Genomic DNA, 12,896 nt, shown 5'->3' with positions numbered 1-12,896 from the left:
GAACTGTGATAAGTTGTTCGAATGGACTCAGGAAAGCTCCAGCTTGACAACGTCACTGTTTATGGATGACAAGTGCATTAACGCTATTGAAATTTATAAGGAGCATTTCATTAATTTAGGACTTTCATAGACCTTCATAAGGATCATGTTCTTTCTCTTCATAACATTGTACGTTCCTCTCACATTTTACATTTGTTACTTTTTGGTTTCGCTTCTTTCTGTTACTTAGTATATGACTATAGAGACGTATAAAAATCGAGTCCAAGTGCAGATGGTTACAAAATATGGACAAAGTTGTGAAGAATTGTGTAATATTTTAAATATTAACCAGTTTGTTTTATTTATGACCATTGATAACATGTCTAAAGTTGTAGGAATGTATATTTATTGTCTTTTCTACCATACAAATATACACATATAATGACTAAGACATACTGTTGGACATAATTGACTGGGGGTTAACTGGATACAAACAAAAATGTAATGTGAATAATCACATAATACCAAACATTTTTGCTAAACATGTGGATACATAGTTGGTTCACATTATGAACGTGTGGAAAGGAGTAACATATTAATGTGTATAATTTTTTCTTTACAACAGAGAACACTTTATTCTTCTCATACTCTCTTCTTTTTACACAGATTGGTAAGACATCTAAAATGCATTAAGGCCGCATTGGCTGTTAAGACCTGCAGTGCATTTAGCTGTCTTTTGCAACCATACTACAATTTTATAAGCAATTTTTTATTTACAATTATCAAATTACTCAGTAGGGTCTTTATGACCTGGGTCAGATGATTACAGTAACAGCTTGGTGTATGTTCTTCATCTTTAATTTATAACGATCTAATACATTTGCTACATTCTACAGATTGAAATATCTTAATATATCGGAAAATAATATGATAACCTACCATGATGTCTTAGATCTGTCTAAATTTTAACTGCTGGAAAACAATTTGCTGCCCATAGAAATAATAATAATAATAATAATAATAATAATAATAATAATAATAATAATTATACACTATTTTGAGAACGTTTGTCAGGCAATGCACTACTACCAATGAGATGTTTTTGGAAAATGTTAGGAAATGTCAGGGTGTGTATGCTAATCTAGTTAATAATTTTTGCAATCTAAAGGTCACCTTTGACAAAGAGCATACAAGCAATCGATAGTCTGCTGTAATAACCAGGTTATATAACGAATTTATTTGCCTGTAAATAAAATGAAGTGTATATAATTTTATGATTCTTCGTTGAATATATGTTGGCCATTGCATTTAAATTGATTTGGAATTGGCATACAGATGTACAGATATAAATACATATATATGTTCCTTTGGATACTAGCGTAATAAAATGGCCGTTTCTGCTACGACAGCGGTTGCATAAAACAACACTGACATGAGCTAATTTTATATTTTCAACATTAATATTAGTTGTCCTTTCCCAAAGTGTCCTATTTTCATTCTTGGCATTAGATTATATTGTGTGTAAATCAACTATCACTGATGCATGCAACTATTATACACTTATTAATGCAAAGGTTTAGCTTGGATACTTCACGTATTGAAAGTCCCATTTTATGACAATATTTACAATCATGTTATTATATACATTTTATTTGTTTGATACGATTTTGAATTATATAATGTAATCAGTACATTGTAATTCCATCTGCTAACTGCCATTTGTTTGGTTATATGATTTGATGCACATAAAGGTGTGTTTAAACGGGTCAGCTATACACCTTTCTTTACCAGCCATGTTATTTTAGTTGTCATTATAATATATTGTTTATTAGGGTCCTACCTTGTTACCTTGAATATAACCCAAACCCAGACCGGAAATATGTCGAAATCATTATAACATTATGTACTTTAATGTACGTAGTCAATGACGTAATATTGATTTGATACACCGAGTCAGCTTAGTTGCCAGAGTGTAGGAGTCTTAATTCAAGTTTTTGTGGATTCGATACCTGCCTATGCTCGGGTTAGCTGTCCTAGGGAAAAACCTTTAGCTCCAATTTTCTCAGAATTATATAGCCAATAATTGTTTGAAAGTGCTTTCAAAGCAACAAAGAAAACTGGTACTTTTAAATGTGAAGATGTGTGATGTAATGATATTTTCTGGGTCATTGCAACTCAGAGTATTCTAAAAGATGGAGCAAGGAAAGGAATCTTAACTATTTCATATTAATGGATCTTAATTGAATATTTTATCCTTCCTGATTAAACAAAAATCATTATTTTGACATTTTAAGCTAATGTGTGAAGTTACAGGAATGGCCATGAACAAAGATGATTACATTTAATGCATACAAGACGGAATTAATTGTAATATTACAAAAGGGCACCTAACCCATTCATTATGTTTAAATAGCTAAAGCAAACATACAAGACGTTACTCATTACAAATATGTGGGTAATATATTGTCTAGTGATTACTCATTGTAGACACATAATCTATATGTGCCTAATACAACCTGGGAGGAATTTCAAAAATGTTAAAAATTTAACATTCAGACAGTTTGATTGTCTTTGGCAAAATGTACACAATTGTTATATTTCATAAAGCCTTGTGTGAACTGCAGCCTCAATTTGTTGAACTTTGGAAATTTAATTACTTGATGGACACAAGGATTACTATATTAAGACACAGATGTACATAACTGTTTAAATAATACAAGAAATAGTCTTCCTTATAAGATATGGAGATTTTACACAAAGATGTGTGTGTGTGACAGTGGCAATGATTTTCCTGTTTCAGTTTTTGTTTTGTTTTTCATTCAGCATGTCAAATGATAGAGTTAGCAAACACTCCATGAATTATGTGTTATCAATAAACAAATGAGTGCACATTTAATTAAATGATTGGCTGTGAATGTGTATCCTTTCTGGGATACCAAGTTACATTTGTGTATATGCAAAGTACACAACAGTTATTACATTTCTTAACTGGTTACCAAAAATACATTAACCGAACCATAAACAGTTATATTAGAAGACATTTTTTAAAAATTTGATATGTATCACATATCCAAACTACATACTTGAACGTAGATATAAACTATAGTTATACGGAATTTGTCATTATATAGTTTAATATAAGTATTGCACAATAACTACATTTTGATAGAGAAATAGAAGATATATGATTTTTCGTGTGTGCTCAACTGACAAGACACAAACTGAAACCTATATTTTCTGTAAACTCTGACATTATCACTGTTTGTAGAAAATGATTTATGCTTTAAAACATCAAAACAAGACATAGTATAATCAATTGTTAGTAAGATATTTCTGTTTTGCGTAAGCGCGTACGCAAGAAGCAGTCTGATGCAGAAAAGGTCATACAGTTGCCAGGAGCTTTGAAAGTAGTATAGCTATAACATCATAGCTTTGAGTACTACACTTATATTTTATAAAGTGGCGGCTCAGTATTCGTTAACAAGCGAGGGAGAAAAGATATAGGAGTGATACACAATTGTGAGGGCTGAATATATTGTGGCTTAAAATACTTCTGATACCATAATCATTTTAAACCAGATACAGTTCTATTAGCAGTCATGCTTGATGTACTTGCGTGAACAAAATTAGAATACTATGTTTCTGAATGACGTTTTTTCTCCTGTTTTCTTTAGTGCTTTTATTAAACCGCAATTTCCATGCAAGTTCCATTTGATTGTGTAGTGTACACCTTTGCATGTGTGTGAGTCATTCACATGAAATTATTGATTATATTTACACCGTTATGACCATTTTTGGTAAACGGTGGCCAATTTAGAACTACAAGCGCTAATACTTTAATGACCATGTAAATAAGACAGGTGAACTTATAATTATTAAAGATTGATGTATCATTAGACAACCAGGACCAAAAAACGTGTTTGCTAACACAGATAATATTTACCAATTATTTAATGTAATCAAGATGAGCTATAAAGCACTTGCACTAAAATCTGAAATAAAACAACTGCGTATCAACTATATCGTCATTATCAAAAACAATATTATTACTATGGAACTGACGAACGTAAAGCTGCCACTGAATCGTATGTTATTACTGTAGCAATACGTCAGTATTCTAGATTGGTATTTTCAATTCGAATGATGCTGATCAGTAGTAGTAATTTGGCAATCAATGTTAATGCTATTTTCCATATGAGAGCCAGGGCAACATGGATCAAAACGATATGTAGCACGTGTATATCATGTCATTTGTAGAATCTTATGATTTAAATATTTGAAACGACAGGCAAAATTATGCCTTCTCGGAAGTTATAGTTACCTCTTAATATATGACCTTACATTTGACATTTGCCCCTCTTCTCTGGAAGAGTAAATTGAAAACTACTAATATGTAGGATTGTTTTCAGGCAAACGTAATTGCAAGAAAATTATAATGAAATTGTGAGTGAATATTTTTTGATTCATTTGGAGAAAATATACGTAGTGTCTTTCAATTAATGTCTCCATGCCAAATTGGAGCTAATATCACGGACTAATGTGTCAAGCTAAAATATAATTTCTTGAATGAACAAGACGAGTTCTTGTATTTATCATTTGAGTTTGTATGCGGGTATATCTTTCACAATGTATATTGTTTTTCAGTACACATCCAGAAAAGACTATTTACCGTTTGGGGAAATGGGTCAAGGGGCATTACACAAAGAGTCTGTGCTATTTAAATAGCAGAGAGATGATGATATTCTTTTATTCCTCCATTTTCTGAAGATTTTAAGACAAAAAAAATGCATTTAAATACATAGAATCACAAAAATAGTAGATTCGTTACTTATTGAATTATTTCCAATAGCAAACGAATAAATAAATTAGAATCATTACTAATCTTGATAGAGATATATATACGATAGAACATTTGAACATGTATCCTCACAACAAAAATAGCTTCCTACTCTCTTTGCAATCCAGTACAAGTATTTCTTTCCTTATATTTTGAGCGAGTTCTCTATTGAATCGAATATATAATATCCTTTATCTTAATGAAATACTTGGTAGATAGTCTGATCATATTTATCCATGCCTCAAATTCTAAACGTTCTGATATATCATTTAAACCACCAAGTAGTATAATCAGTATAACATCATCGATCTGATCACAGAAATCACGGTAAATCACAGGAAGCATATACGAAAATAGACTTTCCATCAAGTGGTTTCTGTCGTCTGAGGTTAAGGCACAATTCATTGAAATGTGCAAAATACGGTCATGACTCATTTTGCCACATAGGGGACACAGTCCAGGTCTTGCTTGCATTCCTCCAATACGAATTAATGTCCCATATTCCATTTTTCTTCTTGACTCAGTGTAAGCTCTTTTCCATAGATGATGCATTTTTAATCATGGATTAATATTAAAAATCTACCAAATCCCTCTGATGGATTTCTGATACTCATTTCATGTTTTCTCTCCTCTAATATCTGTATTCTTGTCCCAATTAAGTTTTTCCATGTTATTTTGTCTGGAAATTTTCCAGTGAAAATAAAGTCGTTGAGATAGTCTTCTAAATCATAATTTTTTAGTACAGTATTTACATCATATATAAAAGAGTTGTAGCTATGTTGGGGGTCAAAAATAAAATTTCCAACAGCCCAGAGGAAAACCTTTTTAGCCGTTAAATTTGCTGATGTTCTACACATGCGACCAAGGAATACGAGTTTTTGCTTATCTATGCGAGCTTCCATTGATATCATCCCCAAGCACGGTGTCGTAGATCCAATAGGCGATCTTTGAGGGAAACCTTGTACTCTCCGGGCGAAATATCGTTGTATTTTCTCCATTGATTCAATGCCCTGATATGACATATTAAACCAGAGTTCTAAGCCATACAAAGCAGATGGCAATATAACTCTTTCCCAGACTTTCACAGAGACTATAGGATTCATTCCATTTGCATTTAATCCAATTGAGTATAGTGAGTTTGTTACACGTTTAGCTTTATCGTAGGAATAGATTATACGATCATTAGTTTTCATTGATTGCGAAAAGGTAACTCCTGCATATTTCACTTTTTTTGCTCTAGGAATATTCTGTGATCCCTGAGTAATTCCATTTGATGAGTACACTTCCTTTCTTTTACTAAATATCATCCAATTACTCTTGTTAGAGTTATATTTCAATTTCCACTTCTGTGCATACTGATAAGCTGTATTCACGAGTATTTGCAATCCATTCCGCGTAGAGCTTAGTAGAGTGCTGTCGTCTGCCAAAAGCATGCCAGGTATGTTCATCTGATTCACTGTTATCCCGCAATTAGTCATTACTAGCTCATTCAATAGGTCATTTATGTACACGAGAAATAAAAAAGCCGACATTACACGCCCTTGACCAACGCCTCTCCGTAATGGAAATGTGTTCGATATACATCCTCTACACGCTACACAGGCACTTGACTGTGTGTAGGAATGGGCGATTATTCTCCATATTTTTGCATTAATTCCTAATATTTTTAGTTTTTTTAATAGTCCACAATGCCACAGTCTATCGAATGCCTTTTCGTTATCCAGAAAAACAGCTTATACATTAGAGTTATGATTATAAAAGTACATCAAACATTCTTGAAGAGTAAAAGCAGCGGAGATAGCTCCAGCCTCCTTACAAAATCCAAATTGATAAGGATGTGGAAAGCTTATTTTTTTCTAAATACTTTTGAATTCTAGTCATCAATATTTTTTCAAACAATTTTCCCAGATAAGATGTCAATGTTATACCACGATAATTCATTGGATCCTTTTTATCTTTACCATTTTGTTTGTATATCGGTATAATCATCCCACATCTATGTACATTAGGTGAATACTCATACTGCATCATGTAATTAAAAAGGGCAGTTAAATGTCTGATTAAATATTTTCCACCATACTTTAAGTGTTCATTCGATATGCAATCAATGCCTGGTGATTTTTTGGTTTTTAGAGACTTGATATGCTGCAACACTTCTTCCTCTGTAATATTATTACATTTTAAGTTATCAGTCTCTAGTTTGCTTTCTTCGTACATATTCTTCATTTTGACACAATCATTATGTTCCTCATCTGTTGTACCACTTAATTCAGAAAAATATAGTTTCCATAGAATGACACATTCATCAAAAGTATTAGATTCTTCTCCTCGAAATGCAATATTACCAATGTCCGATTTATCTTTTCTATTTTCCCGTATGACTGCATAGAATTCGTCTATTCCCATTTCTGCACTTTTTTCTATCTCTTCAAATATGCACTCTTTATATACCTTTTTCTCTTGCCTATGTTTCTTTCTAAACTTTCTTATCGCGTCCTTGTATCTTCTTTTGATGCTACACCCTGTGCTTCTATGTTTTCCTGCTTTGATCCATTCTCCGCGCGCTTTTCTCATATTCTGATGTAAATTTTCAAGCCCACTTTTCTTCCAGTATGATTTCAAGGACGATTTGAATTCGGACTTTGGAATATATCGGTCTGATGCAGTTATTACACTCTTAGTTATCAATTCATTATACTTCTCTATATCTTCTACCTTTTTACACTCATAGGTGAAATTCAAGAATGCACTAACATCAGATTTATACATGCTCATTTCTAATGGATTTGCCAAGTTCCATTTCATTCTTGGAGATACACATATCTTTTTATTTTCCTTCAGTATATCTTTTGCAAGTGCCGCTGTAATAGGTAGGTGATCCGATATTGAGAAATCAATTTTGTCATTTACTATGTGTCTTTTTACAGCACCTCTAATTATTTCAGGTATTAATATATAATCAAGTATGGACGTTCGTGACATGTCTTTTGATCTATATGTGATGTAATTGTTCATGTGGTTTTATCACCAGCGTAGTAACTATGTTTCTCTGTTCTATTCTTTTTTTTGAGAGCAAGATCTCTTCTTGATGGATTTTTACACACAAGATCTGCATTCATGTCGCCTATAATTATGCATATATTTTCAGCAGAATACCTATCATACACATCAAAAACATTTTCACAAAATTTGTCATATGCATCATCAGTTCTAGTTGTCGAGGGAAAGTAGGTTGCAATCAAAATTATAGGATCCAAGTCTCTCACTAAGATTTTCACCGCCATAATATTTGGGAACTCATTTTGTAAGGTGCTTGCTTTGCATAGTGATGATCTATAAAATACGGCAACCCCGCCACTACCTCTATAGCATTGTTGTATCTCTTCAGTAGGTAGCGCAACTACTTTGAAATCATCATGTAATTTATCTAAATACGTTAGATTCTTTGTACAAAGCCAATGTTCAGTGATAACAAATATATCTGTGTCTGGTAACAATTCAATTAGTTTCTGCGTGCTAGACATTATACCACGTACATTCCATGTTGAAATAATGATCATAATTATAATTAAGAAGCAATTACTAGTCATATGGCTATGCTCATTAGGAACATATTTTGTAATTCTCATGCGTTTCATCAAGTAAGTAGCCTTCTCTCCATTTTCTGTTTGTTATCCATTCCCTACATTTTATTCCAGAACTCCAAAATGATTCATTATTCATCATCAGTTCAAAATCTTTATCCAGTACATTTAGTCGAAATGTATATATATTTGATCCATCCCAATGGGGTCGTTCCTTTATGAGGCGGACGAATGTTACTGTCACACCTTCCTCCTTGCACTGAGTTGCGATAGCTGTCCTTACTACATCTATATTTTTTCTCGATTTGACATTTGATAGCAGAATGCGTCTTATTTTGTTTCTTACAACTGGTTCAAACACATCCGGTTCTATATTCCTTTGATTGGGTCTGGTAATAATTGTCTCAATATGTCTATACGATGTATCTTCCTTTTTTTGTCTCTCCTCGTCATTCGGAAGCATTCTTTGATCATTTGGTGATTTGTTGTGCCCTATTTGATCTTTATTTATGTTTTCATTTATATTTATGTTAGCTCTATCTTCATATCTTAATTTCTTTTGCTGATTGTAGGTTGATGTACTTGCATTGTGAGATGTTATTTCTGTGCGCTGATTATGATTCACATTTTCCGTTATGTTAGTCCGATCATTCCGTGAAAGTGGCGGGAAATCTTTCAATGTAAACATAGCGGGACCATTGCTAGGCAAATTTACTGGAAGAGCTCTAGCAGGCTCTTTATGTATTTATTTTTGTCCATGTACTACATTTTCTTGATCTATAGATGGAGAGATAACATGTCTACTCTCCTTGTATGCTGATAGTTCATGATTTCCATGATTTTCTTTCATTTGCAAGTCTACGTTTCTACCACTTCCTTTGTTAGACTGATTGAATAAAAGTTTGTGTCTTGTACAAATTGTGTCTGACTTTCCCTCCATACAGTTAATCTTTTTCATGATCACATCTAGATGTTGATGTACATGAGAAGATAATTCTTTAATCTCATTTTCCCGGGTTGCCATTGATGACATCTGGAAATACATTCCTCTATTATCATTGATTAGTTTTTCTTCCTTTAATTTCAGTTGCTCTATATGAGAGTTCGCCTCTTTGAGTTTCTTCGTAGTTTCCACTAAGTCTGACTTTAAGTTTAGGATCTCATTTTCTGTCCGTGTGATAATATAACCCAACTGGTTTTCCAATCTGGAGAATTTTTCTTCAAACTTGTCATTCATTATCGCTATCTGCGCAAATATTGTGCTCATTTTATCAGCATTTTCATCAGTTCTTTGTAAGGCGCTATCATTGACCGGAGCTTTCGGACTTTGTGATATACAATCACTGCGAATGGAGTTTATACGCTGGGATGATCTTGTTTCAGAATTATGTTTCAATGCCCATTTAGATATACATGCTTTCATGTCACTGTAATTATTTTCTCCTTCAATGAAATGGAATATAATATAAATATCTTCCGATAACTTATCCTCCACAGGAGCACTATTTGTTCGAGGTAAACGTTCTACTAATCGACCATCAGGACAATCATATCTCTTCCTTTTTTGCTAGATCAAAGAGAGCTTGCCTAGAATCCCTGAGACCTTTGACATCAAGTGTTGATTTCAATCTTTTTTTGAAGGCACTTCTATTAAGAGTTCCAAATTTGGTTTTGATTTGCATGTATATGCCTTCATTAATTTCGTCTACATCTGAATCTTTGTTCTGCTTGCGATGTCTGTGAAACAAATAGAGCATCATCATTGGTATCATCTTTGGTATCATCATCAGTGACATTTTCAATGTTTCTCAGATTTCCCTTCGGTTTCCCCATATCATCCATCTCTGATAAGTTTAAATCCGGCCTTGAATTGGTGTTGTCCTCATTTTCATTATCTAACATGTCTTGAGCAACATCAAAACTATTTTGAGACTTTCACTCAATGTCCACGTCATCTATAATATCCTGCTGAGAGAGCATTTTTGTTCTTTTCTAATGAAAATCTCCCAAAACATTCAAGTATTTATTTATTTTGTTTTTATTTATTGTAGGTAGGATGTAATGTGAATAATCACATAATACCAACCATTTTTGCTAAACATGTGGATACATAGTTGGTTCACATTATGAACGTGTGGAAAGGAGTAACATATTAATGTGTATAATTTTTTCTTTACAACAGAGAACACTTTATTCTTCTCATACTCTCTTCTTTTTACACAGATTGGTAAGACATCTAAAATGCATTAAGGCCGCATTGGCTGTTAAGACCTGCAGTGCATTTAGCTGTCTTTTGCAACCATACTACAATTTTATAAGCAATTTTTTATTTACAATTATCAAATTACTCAGTAGGGTCTTTATGACCTGGGTCAGATGATTACAGTAACAGCTTGGTGTATGTTCTTCATCTTTAATTTATAACGATCTAATACATTTGCTACATTCTACAGATTGAATTATCTTAATATATCGGAAAATAATATGATAACCTACAATGATGTCTTAGATCTGTCTAAATTTTAACTGCTGGAAAACAATTTGCTGCCCATAGAAATAATAATAATAATAATAATAATAATAATAATAATAATAATAATAATTATACACTATTTTGAGAACGTTTGTCAGGCAATGCACTACTACCAATGAGATGTTTTTGGAAAATGTTAGGAAATGTCAGGGTGTGTATGCTAATCTAGTTAATAATTTTTGCAATCTAAAAGTCACCTTTGACAAAGAGCATACAAGCAATCGATAGTCTGCTGTAATAACCAGGTTATATAACGAATTTATTTGCCTGTAAATAAAATGAAGTGTATATAATTTTATGATTCTTCGTTGAATATATGTTGGCCATTGCATTTAAATTGATTTGGAATTGGCATACAGATGTACAGATATAAATACATATATATGTTCCTTTGGATACTAGCGTAATAAAATGGCCGTTTCTGCTACGACAGCGGTTGCATAAAACAACACTGACATGAGCTAATTTTATATTTTCAACATTAATATTAGTTGTCATTTCCCATAGTGTCCTATTTTCATTCTTGGCATTAGATTGTATTGTGTGTAAATCAACTATCACTGATGCATACAACTATTATACACTTATTAATGCAAAGGTTTAGCTTGGATACTTCACGTATTGAAAGTCCCATTTTATGACAATATTTACAATCATGTTATTATATACATTTTATTTGTTGATACGATTTTGAATTATATAATGTAATCAGTACATTGTAATTCCATCTGCTAACTGCCATTTGTTTGGTTATATGATTTAATGCACATAAAGGTGTGTTTAAACGGGTCAGCTATACACCTTTCTTTACCAGCCATGTTATTTTAGTTGTCATTATAATATATTGTTTATTAGGGTCTTACCTTGTTACCTTGAATATAACCCAAACCCAGACCGGAAATATGTCGAAATCATTATAACATTATGTACTTTAATGTACGTATTCAATGACGTAATATTGATTTGATACACCGAGTCAGCTTAGTTGCCAGAGTGTAGGAGTCTTAATTCAAGTTTTTGTGGGTTCGATACCTGCCTATGCTCGGGTTAGCTGTCCTAGGGAAAAACCTTTAGCTCCAATTTTCTCAGAATTATATAGCCAATAATTGTTTGAAAGTGCTTTCAAAGCAACAAAGAAAACTGGTACTTTTAAATGTGAAGATGTGTGATGTAATAATATTTGCTGGGTCATTGCAACGCAGAGTATTCTAAAAGATGGAGTAAGGAAAGGAATCTTAACTATTTCATATTAATGGATCTTAATTGAATATTTTATCCTTCCTGATTAAACAAAAATCATTATTTTGACATTTTAAGCTAATTTGTGAAGTTACAGGAATGGCCATGAACAAAGATGATTACATTTAATGCATACAAGACGGAATTAATTGTAATATTACAAAAGGGCACCTAACCCATTCATTATGTTTAAATAGCTAAAGCAAACATACAAGATGTTACTCATTACAAATATGTGGGTAATATATTGTCTAGTGATTACTCATTGTAGACACATAATCAATATGTGCCTAATACAACCTGGGAGGAATTTCAAAAATGTTAAAAATTTAACATTCAGACAGTTTGATTGTCTTTGGCAAAATATACACAATTGTCATATTTCATAAAACCTTGTGTGAACTGCAGCCTCAATTTGTTGAACTTTGGAAATTTAATTACTTGATGGACACAAGGAATACTATATTAAGACACAGAAGTACATAACTGTTTAAATAATACAAGAAATAGTCTTCCTTATAAGATATGGAGATTTTACACAAAGATGTGTGTGTGTGACAGTGGCAATGATTTTCCTGTTTCAGTTTTTGTTTTGTTTTTCATTCAGCATGTCAAATGATAGAGTTAGCAAACACTCCATGAATTATGTATTATCAATAAACAAATGAGTGCACATTTAATTAAATGATTGGCTGTGAATGTGTATCCTTTCTGGGATACCAAG

The 12,896-nt window shown here is 32.5% G+C and overlaps 1 protein-coding gene across 3 annotated transcripts in view; it reads left to right on the top strand.

Moving 5' to 3' along the window:
* The window catches only part of LOC149799766 (uncharacterized), a 154,757-nt gene that overhangs the window by 29,877 nt on the left and 111,984 nt on the right, over positions 1-12,896 (top strand). The gene's annotated exons all lie outside the window — the stretch shown is intronic.

Source organism: Sinohyriopsis cumingii, chromosome 5, assembly GCF_028554795.1.
Source record: "Sinohyriopsis cumingii isolate HCF-2022 chromosome 5, ASM2855479v2, whole genome shotgun sequence".
Taxonomy (NCBI): domain Eukaryota; kingdom Metazoa; phylum Mollusca; class Bivalvia; order Unionida; family Unionidae; genus Sinohyriopsis; species Sinohyriopsis cumingii.
The sequence above is the reverse complement of the archived record's forward strand: the minus strand, read 5'-3'. Positions and strand labels throughout refer to the sequence as shown.